The sequence below is a fragment of the Miniopterus natalensis genome (genome assembly GCF_054644295.1).
Source record: "Miniopterus natalensis isolate mMinNat1 chromosome 7 unlocalized genomic scaffold, mMinNat1.hap1 SUPER_7_unloc_1, whole genome shotgun sequence".
NCBI classification, from domain to species: Eukaryota; Metazoa; Chordata; class Mammalia; order Chiroptera; family Miniopteridae; genus Miniopterus; species Miniopterus natalensis.
Genome location: NW_028269915.1, coordinates 175,133 through 188,911, shown reverse-complemented (window position 1 = coordinate 188,911; position 13,779 = coordinate 175,133).

The following is a 13,779-nucleotide window of genomic DNA, read 5'->3' as shown; positions in this document are numbered from 1 at the left end:
GTCAGGGTTATGTTGAGGGCTAGGGTTAGAGAGACGGTTAGGGTTGGGATTGGACCTAGGGTTAGGGTTATGTTGAGGGCCAGGGTTAGAGAGACGGTTAGGGTTGGGATTGGACCTAGGGTTAGGGTTATGTTGAGGGCTAAGGTTAGAGAGATGGTTAGGGTTGGGATTGGACCTAGGGTTAGGGTTATGTTGAGGGCTAGGGTTACAGAGACGGTTAGGGTTGGGATTGGACCTAGGGTCAGGGTTCTGTTGAGGGCTAGGGTTAGAGAGACGGTTAGGGTTGGGATTGGACCTAGGGTTAGGGTTATGTTGAGGGCTAGGGTTAGAGAGACGGTTAGGGTTGGGATTGGACCTAGGGTTAGGGTTATGTTGAGGGCTAGGGTTAGAGAGACGGTTAGGTTTGGGATTGGACCTAGGGTTAGGGTTATGTTGAGGGCTAGGGTTAGAGAGACGGTTAGGGTTGGGATTGGACCGAGAGTTAGGGTTATGTTGAGGGCTAGGGTTAGAGAGACGGTTAGGGTTGGGATTGGACCGAGGTTTAGGGTTATGTTGAGGGCTAGGGTTAGCGAGAGGGTTAGGGTTGGGATTGGACCTAGGGTTAGGGTTATGTTGAGGGCTAGGGTTAGAGAGACGGTTAGGGTTGGGATTGGACCTAGGGTTAGGGTTATGTTGAGGGCTAGTGTTAGCGAGAGGGTTAGTGTTGGAATTGGACCTAGGGTTAGGGTTATGTTGAGGGCTAGGGTTAGAGAGACGGTTAGGGTTGGGATTGGACCTAGGGTTAGGGTTATGTTGAGGGCTAGGGTTAGAGAGACGGTTAGGGTTGGGAGTGGACCTAGTGTTAAGGTTATGTTGAGGGCTAGGGTTAGAGGGACGGTTCGGGTTGGGATTGGACCTAGGGTTAGGGTTATGTTGAGGGCTAGGCTTAGAGAGACGGTTAGGGTTGGGATTGGACCTAGGGTTAGGGTTATGTTGAGGGCTAGTGTTAGAGAGACGGTTAGGGTTGGGATTGGACCTAGGGTTAGGGTTATGTTGAGGGCTAGGGTTAGAGAGACGGTTTGGGTTGGGATTGGACCGAGCGTTAGTGTTATGTTGAATGCTAGGGTTAGAGAGACGGTTAGGGTTGGGATTGGACCGAGGTTTAGGGTTATGTTGAGGGCTAGGGTTAGCGAGAGGGTTAGGGTTGGGATTGGACCTAGGGTTAGGGTTATGTTGAGGGCTAGGGTTAGAGAGACGGTTAGGGTTGGGATTGGACCTAGGGTTAGGGTTATGTTGAGGGCTAGTGTTAGCGAGAGGGTTAGTGTTGGAATTGGACCTAGGGTTAGGGTTATGTTGAGGGCTAGGGTTAGAGAGACGGTTAGGGTTGGGATTGGACCTAGGGTTAGGGTTATGTTGAGGGCTAGGGTTAGAGAGACGGTTAGGGTTGGGATTGGACCTAGTGTTAGGGTTATGTTGAGGGCTAGGGTTAGAGGGACGGTTCGGGTTGGGATTGGACCTAGGGTTAGGGTTATGTTGAGGGCTAGGCTTAGAGAGACGGTTAGGGTTGGGATTGGACCTAGGGTTAGGGTTATGTTGAGGGCTAGTGTTAGAGAGACGGTTAGGGTTGGGATTGGACCTAGGGTTAGGGTTATGTTGAGGGCTAGGGTTAGAGAGACGGTTTGGGTTGGGATTGGACCGAGCGTTAGTGTTATGTTGAATGCTAGGGTTAGAGAGACGGTTAGGGTTGGGATTGGACCTAGGGTTAGGGTTATGTTGAGGGCTAGGTTTAGCGAGAGGGTTAGGGTAGGGATTGGACCTAGGGTTAGGGTTATGTTGAGGGCTAGGGTTAGCGAGACGGTTAGGGTTGGGATTAGACCTAGGGTTAGGGTTATGTTGAGGGCTAGGGTTAGAGAGACGGTGAGGGTTGGGAAAGGACCTAGGGTTAGGGTTATGTTGAGGGCTAGGGATAGAGAGACGGTTAGGGTTGGGATTGGACCTAGGGTTAGGGTTATATTGAGGGCTAGGGTTAGAGAGACGGTTAGGGTTGGGATTGGACCTAGGGTTAGGGTTATGTTGAGGGCTAGGGTTAGAGAGACGGTTAGGGTTGGGATTGGACCTGGGGTTAGGGTTATGTTGAGGGCTAGGGTTAGAGAGACGGTTAGGGTTGGGATTGGACCTAGGGTTAGGGTTATGTTGAGGGCTAGGGTTAGAGAGACGGTTAGGGTTGGGATTGGACCTAGGGTTAGGGTTATGTTGAGGGCTAGGGTTAGAGAGACGGTTAGGGTTGGGATTGGACCTAGGGTTAGGGTTATGTTGAGGGCTAGGGTTAGAGAGACGGTTAGGGTTGGGATTGGACCTTGGGATAGGGTTATGTTCAGGGATAGGGTTAGCGAGACGGTTAGGGTTGGGAATGGACCTAGGGTTAGGGTTATGTTGAGGGCTAGGGTTAGAGAGGCCGTTAGGGTTGGGATTGGACCTAGGGTTAGGGTTATGTTGAGGGCTAGGGTTAGAGAGACGGTTAGGGTTGGGATTGGACCTAGGGTTAGGGTTATGTTGAGGGCTAGGGTTAGAGAGACGGTTAGGGTTCGGATTGGACCTAGGGTTAGGGTTATGTTGAGGGCTAGGGTTAGCGAGACGGTTAGGGTTCAGATTGGAGCTAGGGTTAGGGTTATGTTGAGGGCTAGGGTTAGAGACACGGTTAGGGTTGGGATTGGACCTAGGGTTAGGGTTATGTTGAGGGCTAGGGTTAGCGAGACGGTTAGGGTTGGGATTGGACCTAGGGTTAGGGTTATGTTGAGGGCTAGGGTTAGCGAGACGGTTAGGGTTGAGATTGGAGCTAGGGTTAGGGTTATGTTGAGGGCTAGGGTTAGAGACACGGTTAGGGTTGGGATTGGACCTAGGGTTAGGGTTATGTTGAGGGCTAGGGTTAGAGAGACGGTTCGGGTTGAGATTGGACCTAGGGTTAGGGTTATGTTGAGGGATAGGGTTAGCGAGACGGTTAGGGTTGGGATTTGAGCTAGGGTTAGGGTTATGTTGAGGGCTAGGGTTAGAGAGACGGTTAGGGTTGGGATTGGACCTAGGGTTAGGGTTATGTTGAGGGCTAGGGTTAGAGAGACGGTTAGGGTTGGGATTGGACCTAGGGTTAGGGATATGTTGAGGGCTAGGGTTAGCGAGACGGTTAGGGTTGGGATTGGACCTAGGGTTAGGGTTATGTTGAGGGCTAGGGGTAGCGAGACGGTTAGGGTTGAGATTGGAGCTAGGGTTAGGGTTATGTTGAGGGCTAGGGTTAGAGACACGGTTAGGGTTGGGATTGGACCTAGGGTTAGGGTTATGTTGAGGGCTAGGGTTAGAGAGACGGTTAGGGTTGGGATTGGACCTAGGGTTAGGGTTATGTTGAGGGCTAGGGTTAGAGAGACGGTTAGGGTTGGGATTGGACCTAGGGTTAGGGTTATGTTGAGGGCTAGGGTTAGAAAGACGGTTAGGGTTGGGATTGGACCTAGGGTTAGGGTTATGTTGAGGGCTAGGGTTAGAGAGACGGTTAGGGTTGGGATTGGACCTAGGGTTAGGGTTATGTTGAGGGCTAGGGTTAGAGAGACGGTTAGGGATGGGATTGGACCTAGGGTTAGGGTTATGTTGAGGGCTAGGGTTAGAGAGACGGTTAGGGTTGGGATTGGACCTAGGGTTAGGGTTATGTTGAGGGCTAGGGTTAGAGAGACGGTTCGGGTTGGGATTGGACCTAGGGTTAGGGTTATGTTGAGGGCTAGGGTTAGAGAGACGGTTAGGGTTGGGATTGGACCTAGGGTTAGGGTTATGTTGAGGGCTAGGGTTAGAGAGACGGTTAGGGTTGGGATTGGACCTAGGGTTAGGGTTATGTTGAGGGCTAGGGTTAGAGAGACGGTTAGGGTTGGGATTGGACCGAGGGTTAGGCTTATGTTGAGGGCTACGGTTAGAGAGACGGTTAGTGTTGGGATTGGACCTAGGGTTAGGGTTATGTTGAGGGGTAGGGTTAGCGAGACGGTTAGGGTTGAGATTGGAGCTAGGGTTAGGGTTATGTTGAGGGCTAGGGTTAGAGAGACGGTTAGTGTTGGGATTGGACCTAGGGTTAGGGTTATGTTGAGGGCTAGGGTTAGCGAGACGGTTAGGGTTGAGATTGGAGCTAGGGTTAGGGTAATGTTGAGGGCTAGGGTTAGAGACACGGTTAGGGTTGTGATTGGACCTAGGGTTAGGGTTATGTTGAGGGCTAGGGTTAGAGAGACGGTTAGGGTTGGGATTGGACCTAGGGTTAGGGTTATGTTGAGGGCTAGGGTTAGCGAGACGGTTAGGGTTGAGATTGGAGCTAGGGTTAGGGTTATGTTGAGGGCTAGGGTTAGAGAAACGGTTAGGGTTGGCATTGGAACTAGGGTTAGGGTTATGTTGAGGGCTAGGGTTAGAGAGACGGTTAGGGTTGGGATTGGACCTAGGGTTAGGGTTATGTTGAGGGATAGGGTTAGCGAGACGGTTAGGGTTGGGATTGGATCTAGGGTTAGGGTTATGTTGAGGGCTAGGGTTAGAGAGACGGTTAGGGTTGGGATTGGACCTAGGGTTAGGGTTATGTTGAGGGCTAGGGTTAGCGAGACGGTTAGGGTTGGGATTGGACCTAGGGTTAGGGTTATGTTGAGGGCTAGGGTTAGAGAGACGGTTAGGGTTGAGATTGGACCTAGGGTTAGGGTTATGTTGAGGGCTAGGGTTAGAGAGACGGTTAGGGTTGGGATTGGACCTAGGGTTAGGGTTATGTTGAGGGCTAGGGTTAGAGAGACGGTTAGGGTTGGGATTGGACCTAGGGTTAGGGTTATGTTGAGGGCTAGGGTTAGAGAGACGGTTAGGGTTGGGATTGGACCTAGAGTTAAGGTTATGTTGCGGGCTAGGGTTAGACAGTCGATTAGGGTTGGGATTGGACCTAGGGTTAGGGTTATGTTGAGGGCTAGTCTTAGAGAGACGGTTAGGGTTGGGATTGGACCTAGGGTTAGGGTTATGTTGAGGGCTAGGGTTAGCGAGACGGTTAGGGTTGGGATTGGACCTAGGGTTAAGGTTATGTTGAGGGCTAGGGTTAGAGAGACGGTTAGGGTTGGGATTGGACCTAGGGTTAGGGTTATGTTGAGGGCTGGGGTTAGCGAGACGGTTAGGGTTGGGATTGGACCTAGGGTTAGGGTTATGTTGAGGGCTAGGGTTAGAGAGACGGTTAGGGTTGGGATTCACCTAGGGTTAGGGTTATGTTGAGGGCTAGGGTTAGAGAGACGGTTATTGTTGGAATTGGACTTAGGGTTAGGGTTATGTTGAGGGCTAGGGTTAGAGAGACGGTTATTGTTGGGATTGGACCTAGGATTAGGGTTATGTTGAGGGTTGGTTTAGAGAGACAGTTAGGGTTAGGATTGGACCTAGGGTTAGGGTTATGCTGATGGCTAGTGTTAGAGAGACGGTTATTGTTGGGATTGGACCTACGGTTAGGGTTATGCTGAGGGCTAGGATTAGAGAGACTGTTAGGGTTGGGATTGGACCTAGGGTTAGGGTTATGTTGAGGGCTAGGTTTAGAGAGACGGTTAGGGTTGGGATTGGACCTAGGGTTAGGGTTATGTTGAGGGCTAGGGTTACAGAGACGGTTAGGGTTGAGATTGGACCTAGGGTTGGGTTATGTTGAGGGGTAGGGTTAGAGAGACGGTTAGGGTTGGGATTGGACCTAGGGTTAGGGTTATGTTGAGGGTTAGGGTTAGAGAGATGGTTAGGGTTGGGATTGGACTTAGGGTTAGGGTTATGTTGAGGGCTAGTGTTAGAGAGACGGTTAGGGTTGGGATTGGACCTAGGGTCAGGGTTATGTTGAGGGCTAGGGTTAGAGAGACGGTTAGGGTTGGGATTGGACCTAGGGTCAGGGTTATGTTGAGGGCTAGGGTTAGAGAGACGGTTAGGGTTGGGATTGGACCTAGGGTTAGGGTTATGTTGAGGGCTAGGGTTAGAGAGACGGTTAGGTTTGGGATTGGACCTAGGGTTAGGGTTATGTTGAGGGCTAGGGTTAGAGAGACGGTTAGGGTTGGAATTGGACCGAGAGTTAGGGTTATGTTGAGGGCTAGGGTTAGAGAGACGGTTAGGGTTGGGATTGGACCGAGAGTTAGGGTTATGTTGAGGGCTAGGGTTAGAGAGACGGTTAGGGTTGGGATTGGACCGAGGGTTAGGGTTATGTTGAGGGCTAGGGTTAGCGAGAGGGTTAGTGTTGGGATTGGACCTAGGGTTAGGGTTATGTTGAGGGCTACGGTTAGAGAGACGGTTAGGGTTGAGATTGGAGGTAGGGTTAGGGTTATGTTGAGGGCTAGGGTTAGAGACACGGTTAGGGTTGGAATTGGACCTAGGGTTAGGGTTATGTTGAGGGCTAGGGTTAGAGAGACGGTTAGGGTTGGGATTGGACCTAGGGTTAGGGTTATGTTGAGGGCTAGGATTAGCGAGACGGTTAGGGTTGAGATTGGAGGTAGGGTTAGGGTTATGTTGAGGGCTAGGGTTAGAGAGACGGTTAGGGTTGGGATTGGACCTAGGGTTAGGGTTATGTTGAGGGCTAGGATTAGCGAGACGGTTAGGGTTGAGATTGGAGGTAGGGTTAGGGTTATGTTGAGGGCTAGGGTTAGAGACACGGTTAGGGTTGGGATTGGACCTAGGGTTAGGGTTATGTTGAGGGCTAGAGTTAGAGAGACGGTTAGGGTTGGGATTGGACCTAGGGTTAGGGTTATGTTGAGGGCTAGGGTTAGAGAGACGGTTAGGGTTCGGATTGGACCTAGGGTTAGGGTTATGTTGAAGGCTAGGGTTAGCGAGACGGTTAGGGTTGAGATTGGAGCTAGGGTTAGAGTTATGTTGAAGGCTAGGGTTAGAGAGACGGTTAGGGTTGGGATTGGACCTAGGGTTAGGGTTATGTTGAGGGCTAGGGTTAGAGAGACGGTTAGGGTTGGGATTGGACCTAGGGTTAGGGTTATGTTGAGGGCTAGGGTTAGAGAGACGGTTAGGGTTGGGATTGGACCTAGGGTTAGGGTTATGTTGAGGGCTAGGGTTAGAGAGACGGTTAGGGTTGGGATTGGACCTAGGGTTAGGGTTATGTTGAGGCCTAGGGGTAGCGAGACGGTTAGGGTTGAGATTGGACCTAGGGTTAGTGTTATGTTGAGGGCTAGGGTTAGCGAGACGGTTAGGGTTGAGATTGGAGCTTGGGTTAGGGTTATGTTGAGGGCTAGGGTTAGAGAGACGGTTAGGGTTGGGATTGGACCTAGGGTTAGGGTTATGTTGAGGGCTAGGGTTAGCGAGACGGTTAGGGTTGAGATTGGAGCTAGGGTTAGGGTTATGTTGAGGGCTAGGGTTAGCGAGACGGTTAGGGTTGAGATTGGAGCTAGGGTTAGGGTTATGTTGAGGGCTAGGGTTAGAGACACGGTTAGGGTTGGGATTGGACCTAGGGTTAGGGTTATGTTGAGGGCTAGGGTTAGAGAGACGGTTAGGGTTCGGATTGGACCTAGGGTTAGGGTTATGTTGAGGGCTAGGGTTAGCGAGACGGTTAGGGTTGAGATTGGAGCTAGGGTTAGGGTTATGTTGAGGGCTAGGGTTAGAGACACGGTTAGGGTTGGAATTGGACCTAGGGTTAGGGTTATGTTGAGGGCTAGGGTTAGAGAGACGGTTAGGGTTTAGATTGGAGCTTGGGTTAGGGTTATGTTGAGGGCTAGGGTTGGAGAGACGGTTAGGGTTGGGATTGGAGCCAGGGTTAGTGTTATGTTGAGGGCTAGGGTTACCGAGACGGTTAGGGTTGAGATTGGAGCTAGGGTTAGGGTTATGTTGAGGGCTAGGGTTAGCGAGACGGTTAGGATTGAGATTGGAGCTAGGGTTAGGGTTATGTTGAGGGCTAGGGTTAGAGACACGGTTAGGGTTGGGATTGGACCTAGGGTTAGGGTTATGTTGAGGGCTAGGGTTAGAGACACGGTTAGGGTTGGGATTGGACCTAGGGTTAGGGTTATGTTGAGGGCTAGGGTTAGCGAGACGGTTAGGGTTGAGATTGAAGCTAGGGTTAGGGTTATGTTGAGGGCTAGGGTTAGAGACACGGTTAGGGTTGGGATTGGACCTAGGGTTAGGGTTATGTTGAGGGCTAGGGTTAGAGAGACGGTTAGGGTTCGGATTGGACCTAGGGTTAGGGTTATGTTGAGGGCTAGGGTTAGCGAGACGGTTAGGGTTGAGATTGGAGCTAGGGTTAGGGTTATGTTGAAGGCTAGGGTTAGAGAGACGGTTAGGGTTGGGATTGGACCTAGGGTTAGGGTTATGTTGAGGGCTAGGGTTAGAGAGACGGTTAGGGTTGGGATTGGACCTAGGGTTAGGGTTATGTTGAGGGCTAGGGTTAGAGAGACAGTTAGGGTTGGGATTGGACCTAGGGTTAGGGTTATGTTGAGGGCTAGGGTTAGAGAGACAGTTAGGGTTGGGATTGGACCTAGGGTTAGGGTTATGTTGAGGGCTAGGGGTAGCGAGACGGTTAGGGTTGAGATTGGACCTAGGGTTAGTGTTATGTTGAGGGCTAGGGTTAGCGAGACGGTTAGGGTTGAGATTGGAGCTAGGGTTAGGGTTATGTTGAGGGCTAGGGTTAGAGACACGGTTAGGGTTGAGATTGGACCTAGGGTTAGGGTTATGTTGAGGGCTAGGGTTAGCGAGACGGTTAGGGTTGAGATTGGAGCTAGGGTTAGTGTTATGTTGAGGGCTAGGGTTAGCGAGACGGTTAGGGTTGAGATTGGAGCTAGGGTTAGTGTTATGTTGAGGGCTAGGGTTAGAGAGACGGTTAGGGTTGAGATTGGAGCTAGGGTTAGGGTAATGTTGAGGGCTAGGGTTAGAGAGACGGTTAGGGTTGGGATTGGACCTAGGGTTAGGGTTATGTTGAGGGCTAGGGTTAGCGAGACGGTTAGGGTTGAGATTGGAGCTAGGGTTAGGGTTATGTTGAGGGCTAGGGTTATAGAGACGGTTAGGGTTGGGATTGGAGCCAGGGTTAGTGTTATGTTGAGGGCTAGGGTTAGCGAGACGGTTAGGGTTGAGATTGGAGCTAGGGTTAGGGTTATGTTGAGGGCTAGGGTTAGCGAGACGGTTAGGGTTGAGATTGGAGCTAGGGTTAGGGTTATGTTGAGGGCTAGGGTTAGAGAGACGGTTAGGGTTGGGATTGGACCTAGGGTTAGGGTTATGTTGAGGGCTAGGGTTAGAGAGACGGTTCGGGTTGGGATTGGACCTAGGGTTAGGGTTATGTTGAGGGCTAGGGTTAGAGAGACGGTTCGGGTTGGGATTGGACCTAGGGTTAGGGTTATGTTGAGGGCTAGGGTTAGAGAGACGGTTAGGGTTGGGATTGGACCTAGGGTTAGGGTATGTTGAGGGCTAGGGTTAGAGAGACGGTTAGGGTTGGGATTGGACCGAGGGTTAGGCTTATGTTGAGGGCTAGGGTTAGCGAGACTGTTAGGGTTGAGATTGGAGCTAGGGTTAGGGTTATGTTGAGGGCTAGGGTTAGAGACACGGTTAGGGTTGGGATTGGACCTAGGGTTAGGGTTATGTTGAGGGCTAGGGTTAGAGAGACGGTTAGGGTTGGGATTGGACCTAGGGTTAGGGTTATGTTGAGGGCTAGGGTTTGCGAGACGGTTAGGGTTGGGATTGGACCTAGGGTTAGGGTTATGTTGAGGGCTAGGGTTAGAGAGACGGTTAGGGTTGGGATTGGACCTAGGGTTAGGGTTATGTTGAGGGCTGGGGTTAGCGAGACGGTTAGGGTTGGGATTGGACCTAGGGTTAGGGTTATGTTGAGGGCTAGGGTTAGAGAGACGGTTAGGGTTGGGATTGGACCTAGGGTTAGGGTTATGTTGAGGGCTAGGGTTAGAGAGACGGTTAGGGTTGGGATTCACCTAGGGTTAGGGTTATGTTGAGGGCTAGGGTTAGCGAGACGGTTAGGGTTGGGATTGGACCTAGGGTTAGGGTTCTGTTGAGGGCTAGGTTTAGAGAGACGGTTAGGGTTGGGATTGGACCTAGGGTTAGGGTTCTGTTGAGGGCTAGGGTTAGAGAGACGGTTAGGTTTGGGATTGGACCTAGGGTTAGGGTTATGTTGAGGGCTAGGGTTAGAGAGACGGTTAGGGTTGGGATTGGACCTAGGGTTAGGGTTATTTTGAGGGCTAGGGTTAGAGAGACGGTTAGGGTTGGGATTGGACCTAGGGTTAGGGTTATGTTCAGGGCTAGGGTTAGAGAGACGGTTAGGGTTGGGATTGGACCTAGGGTTAGGGTTATGTTGAGGGCTAGGGTTAGAGAGACGGTTAGGGTTGGGATTGGACCTAGGGTTAGGGTTATGTTGAGGGCTAGGGTTAGAGAGACGGTTAGGGTTGGGATTGGACCTAGGGTTAGGGTTATGTTGAGGGCTAGGGTTAGAGAGACGGTTCGGGTTGGGATTGGACCTAGGGTTAGGGTTATGTTGAGGGCTAGGGTTAGAGAGACGGTTAGGGTTGGGATTGGACCTAGGGTTAGGGTTATGTTGAGGGCTAGGGTTAGAGAGACGGTTAGGGTTGGGATTGGACCTAGGGTTAGGGTTATGTTGAGGGCTAGGGTTAGAGAGACGGTTAGGGTTGGGATTGGACCGAGGGTTAGGCTTATGTTGAGGGCTACGGTTAGAGAGACGGTTAGTGTTGGGATTGGACCTAGGGTTAGGGTTATGTTGAGGGGTAGGGTTAGCGAGACGGTTAGGGTTGAGATTGGAGCTAGGGTTAGGGTTATGTTGAGGGCTAGGGTTAGAGAGACGGTTAGTGTTGGGATTGGACCTAGGGTTAGGGTTATGTTGAGGGCTAGGGTTAGCGAGACGGTTAGGGTTGAGATTGGAGCTAGGGTTAGGGTAATGTTGAGGGCTAGGGTTAGAGACACGGTTAGGGTTGGGATTGGACCTAGGGTTAGGGTTATGTTGAGGGCTAGGGTTAGAGAGACGGTTAGGGTTGGGATTGGACCTAGGGTTAGGGTTATGTTGAGGGCTAGGGTTAGCGAGACGGTTAGGGTTGAGATTGGAGCTAGGGTTAGGGTTATGTTGAGGGCTAGGGTTAGAGAAACGGTTAGGGTTGGCATTGGAACTAGGGTTAGGGTTATGTTGAGGGCTAGGGTTAGAGAGACGGTTAGGGTTGGGATTGGACCTAGGGTTAGGGTTATGTTGAGGGATAGGGTTAGCGAGACGGTTAGGGTTGGGATTGGATCTAGGGTTAGGGTTATGTTGAGGGCTAGGGTTAGAGAGACGGTTAGGGTTGGGATTGGACCTAGGGTTAGGGTTATGTTGAGGGCTAGGGTTAGCGAGACGGTTAGGGTTGGGATTGGACCTAGGGTTAGGGTTATGTTGAGGGCTAGGGTTAGAGAGACGGTTAGGGTTGAGATTGGACCTAGGGTTAGGGTTATGTTGAGGGCTAGGGTTAGAGAGACGGTTAGGGTTGGGATTGGACCTAGGGTTAGGGTTATGTTGAGGGCTAGGGTTAGAGAGACGGTTAGGGTTGGGATTGGACCTAGGGTTAGGGTTATGTTGAGGGCTAGGGTTAGAGAGACGGTTAGGGTTGGGATTGGACCTAGAGTTAAGGTTATGTTGCGGGCTAGGGTTAGACAGTCGATTAGGGTTGGGATTGGACCTAGGGTTAGGGTTATGTTGAGGGCTAGTCTTAGAGAGACGGTTAGGGTTGGGATTGGACCTAGGGTTAGGGTTATGTTGAGGGCTAGGGTTAGCGAGACGGTTAGGGTTGGGATTGGACCTAGGGTTAAGGTTATGTTGAGGGCTAGGGTTAGAGAGACGGTTAGGGTTGGGATTGGACCTAGGGTTAGGGTTATGTTGAGGGCTGGGGTTAGCGAGACGGTTAGGGTTGGGATTGGACCTAGGGTTAGGGTTATGTTGAGGGCTAGGGTTAGAGAGACGGTTAGGGTAGGGATTGGACCTAGGGTTAGGGTTATGTTGAGGGCTAGGGTTAGAGAGACGGTTAGGGTTGGGATTCACCTAGGGTTAGGGTTATGTTGAGGGCTAGGGTTAGCGAGACGGTTAGGGTTGGGATTGGACCTAGTGTTAGGGTTATGTTGAGGGCTAGGGTTAGCGAGACGGTTAGGGCTGGGATTGGACCTAGGGTTAGGGTTATGTTGAGGGCTAGTGTTAGAGAGACGGTTAGGGTTGGAATTGGACCTAAGGTTAGGGTTATGTTGAGGGCTAGGGTTAGAGAGACGGTTATTGTTGGAATTGGACTTAGGGTTAGGGTTATGTTGAGGGCTAGGGTTAGAGAGACGGTTATTGTTGGGATTGGACCTAGGATTAGGGTTATGTTGAGGGCTAGGTTTAGAGAGACAGTTAGGGTTAGGATTGGACCTAGGGTTAGGGTTATGCTGATGGCTAGTGTTAGAGAGACGGTTATTGTTGGGATTGGACCTAGGGTTAGGGTTATGCTGAGGGCTAGGATTAGAGAGACTGTTAGGGTTGGGATTGGACCTAGGGTTAGGGTTATGTTGAGGGCTAGGTTTAGAGAGACGGTTAGGGTTGGGATTGGACCTAGGGTTAGGGTTATGTTGAGGGCTAGGGTTACAGAGACGGTTAGGGTTGAGATTGGACCTAGGGTTAGGGTTATGTTGAGGGGTAGGGTTAGAGAGACGGTTAGGGTTGGGATTGGACCTAGGGTTAGGGTTATGTTGAGGGCTAGGGTTAGAGAGATGGTTAGGGTTGGGATTGGACCTAGGGTTAGGGTTATGTTGAGGGCTAGTGTTAGAGAGACGGTTAGGGTTGGGATTGGACCTAGGGTCAGGGTTATGTTGAGGGCTAGGGTTAGAGAGACGGTTAGGGTTGGGATTGGACCTAGGGTCAGGGTTATGTTGAGGGCTAGGGTTAGAGAGACGGTTAGGGTTGGGATTGGACCTAGGGTTAGGGTTATGTTGAGGGCTAGGGTTAGAGAGACGGTTAGGTTTGGGATTGGACCTAGGGTTAGGGTTATGTTGAGGGCTAGGGTTAGAGAGACGGTTAGGGTTGGAATTGGACCGAGAGTTAGGGTTATGTTGAGGGCTAGGGTTAGAGAGACGGTTAGGGTTGGGATTGGACCGAGAGTTAGGGTTATGTTGAGGGCTAGGGTTAGAGAGACGGTTAGGGTTGGGATTGGACCGAGGGTTAGGGTTATGTTGAGGGCTAGGGTTAGCGAGAGGGTTAGTGTTGGGATTGGACCTAGGGTTAGGGTTATGTTGAGGGCTACGGTTAGAGAGACGGTTAGGGTTGAGATTGGAGGTAGGGTTAGGGTTATGTTGAGGGCTAGGGTTAGAGACACGGTTAGGGTTGGGATTGGACCTAGGGTTAGGGTTATGTTGAGGGCTAGGGTTAGAGAGACGGTTAGGGTTGGGATTGGACCTAGGGTTAGGGTTATGTTGAGGGCTAGGATTAGCGAGACGGTTAGGGTTGAGATTGGAGGTAGGGTTAGGGTTATGTTGAGGGCTAGGGTTAGAGACACGGTTAGGGTTGGGATTGGACCTAGGGTTAGGGTTATGTTGAGGGCTAGGGTTAGAGACACGGTTAGGGTTGGGATTGGACCTAGGGTTAGGGTTATGTTGAGGGCTAGAGTTAGAGAGACGGTTAGGGTTGGGATTGGACCTAGGGTTAGGGTTATGTTGAGGGTTAGGGTTAGAGAGACGGTTAGGGTTGGGATTGGACCTAGCGTTAGGGTTATGTTGAGGGCTAGGGTTAGAGAGACGGTTAGGGTTGGGATTGGACCTAGGGTTAGGGTTATGTTGAGGGCTAGGGTTAGAGAGACGGTTAGGGTT